The sequence below is a fragment of the Sinocyclocheilus grahami genome, unplaced genomic scaffold, assembly GCF_001515645.1.
Source record: "Sinocyclocheilus grahami isolate Dianchi unplaced genomic scaffold, SAMN03320097.WGS_v1.1 scaffold2627.1, whole genome shotgun sequence".
Classification (NCBI taxonomy): domain Eukaryota; kingdom Metazoa; phylum Chordata; class Actinopteri; order Cypriniformes; family Cyprinidae; genus Sinocyclocheilus; species Sinocyclocheilus grahami.
This window is the reverse complement of record NW_015507806.1, coordinates 3293-5682: the sequence shown is the minus strand read 5'-3', so window position 1 is coordinate 5682 and position 2390 is coordinate 3293. Positions and strand designations below refer to the sequence as shown.

General features: G+C 37.9%; 1 protein-coding gene across 1 annotated transcript in view; it reads right to left on the bottom strand.

Annotated features, from left to right (window-relative positions):
- The window catches only part of LOC107575420 (NACHT, LRR and PYD domains-containing protein 12-like), a gene marked incomplete at its 3' end in the record, with an annotated part of 25565 nt that overhangs the window by 22952 nt on the left and 223 nt on the right, over positions 1–2390 (bottom strand). The window lies entirely within an intron of this gene.

The following is a 2390-nucleotide window of genomic DNA, read 5'->3' as shown; positions in this document are numbered from 1 at the left end:
AGTTGAAATGGCCTCCAAGCATCAGAAATGAATGAAACTAAGCATGTTTGCTCAAAATGACGGCTTCTCCATATGTAAAAACAAGGTATTGGGAGATACGAGTGTCTGTATTACTTACTATTGGAGAAAGTGTAACGGTCGGCTTGGATCATGTGTGCCTTCATAACCAATCACATTACAGCCAACATTACATTGAACTTCAATCAGAGTTGTGCGACACTCAATCGCCGTTTATGAATACCATAGGAATGAATGAGAAAAACCGTAAGCTGAATCCCACCAGTCACAAAAAGTCTTCTCTTATAAAACGGCAATTTTTTTTGTGTAAACTTTAAAAATAGTTCAATCCAAAAGTATTGTTTGGTATAAAACATGTTGAAGATTAGCCAATAAGCTGTCGATTCATTAAATGATAAGCCGTTTCCTCACAAAAGCTGTTTATTCAGTGTAGTGAAGCCTCTCCTCCATTGACATCCATAAAAAAAATGGCCTCTGGACTCCTTTCCCACGTACTGCCAAAGCGGAAGCGTTAGCATTAGCCGTTACGTTTTTTTGGCTAAAGGTCGCAGGCTTGCCTTCTAGTGGCTTTGATCCAGCAAGCATACGATAACGTCAGCATTTTCACATTCTTTGATTGGATAATTAGAATGTCTAATTTATTTATGCAAGTTTCTTTAAACAAAAAAAATGCAAACATTCGATTTAGGATATGCAGGATTTTCTTATTAAAGGCACAATATGTAAGTTTTCGCTGCTAGTGGTTGTATTTTTAAAACAATAACAAAGGCGAAGCTTGATGATGCTATGAAGGAGAGTGCCGTTGGGAGATGTCGTTTTCACCATCCAGTAGGGGTACACAGAAGTCACGGTTCGGTACGTACCTCGGTTTTGGGGTCACAGTTCAATACAAGGTCGGTACAACAGGAAATGTATTTTTTTCATTTATTTTGAACAAACAGTGCTACATATATGCAGCATAAGCAGTTCTTTTTGATTTGAAATAGATCAGAGTCACAATCATTTCAGGTGAGTCAGATGGGCGGGAGAAGAGAATGTTGAGAAGCCTTCTGGTGTTAAAAAATGAGTGTCTTCCTGGTGTGAAGCCTGTTTGGTCACGTTCAAGAAGAGAACATAAAACTTTAGCCAGAATTTAAAAATCTACATTTAGAGTGTAGCTATAAACTCTATAACTACCGCAAGAAGTAGGATCCTTATTCTTTTTGAGGAGCAAAGAAATCGAAGCATCAGATAAGGTAGGAGGAAGGAAGCCCGCTTTAAATGAGTCACTGTATAGATTTACTAAAATAGGTGCTAAAAGGGGAGCAAAAGCTTTATAGAATTCAACTGTAAAGCCGTCAGGGCCAGGAGACTTTCCAGATTTCATGGATTTAATCGATACCTGTATCTCGAATTCTGTAACTGGGTCGCCTAAAGTCTTAGCAATGTTTTCATCAATTATGGGATACTCAAGAGAGTTAAGAAGATCTAAATTTACAGTACTATTTGAAGAGCTTTCTGAAGTGTACAGTCTAGCATAATAGTCTGAGAACAGCAGGTTGATTCCAGCTGGTTCTGTAACTAATTCACCTGTCTGAGACCTGATGCTCAAAATCCATCTAGAAGACCAGCTGATCATCCTTGAAATGCCAGACCACCTACCAAGTGTAATCTGACTGATTTGATAGTCTGAATGAACTACAGTAAGTGTTGTGATTACAGTATTTGCAGTAATCACAGTTAGTATTCGCTAGTTAGTTTGATCGCTGTGCTGATGGTTTATCCAGACTCAGCGTAACTATGAGGGCGAACAGTGAAGCTCTGCTGTGTGTTTCTGTGTTTGAGATCGTTTCTAGGAGTCTGTGTTCAGTTCGTATAACTGGAATCTGACCCGAAAGGATCCATTTTTTCCCCTGTGTGTCTGTGTGAAGTGTAAGATAATTATGACCTGTACTTCACTCACATGTAGCTCTACTGCAGTTTAGGAGCATTTAACTGGTTTTCATTGTGAAGTACAGCAGCTTATATTTGGGAGTTATTTGTATTTCTGTACCTCTGCTGTTTAACACCTTCTGTACAGTGAACTAAAGTAAAAGAATTAATGAAGTAGAAATACTGCTGATTTCATTTAATGAGTCAGTTATAGTTTACCATATAGACACAATATTTAATAAAAGCTGTCTGCTGATGCTGAGTAATAGTTTCTCTCTCAAAGAGTTAAGAGCGTATGACAAATACTGTTTGAGAATCACATACACACTTTCTGTGATTCACTGACAAAGACACACTTGTTGAAACTCTGTTTGAATACGACATGAAGAGCTTTAAAAAAAAAACATCAAAACAACTTCAGCACAGCATTAAAGAAGCACAAAGTGACCAATGACACATCA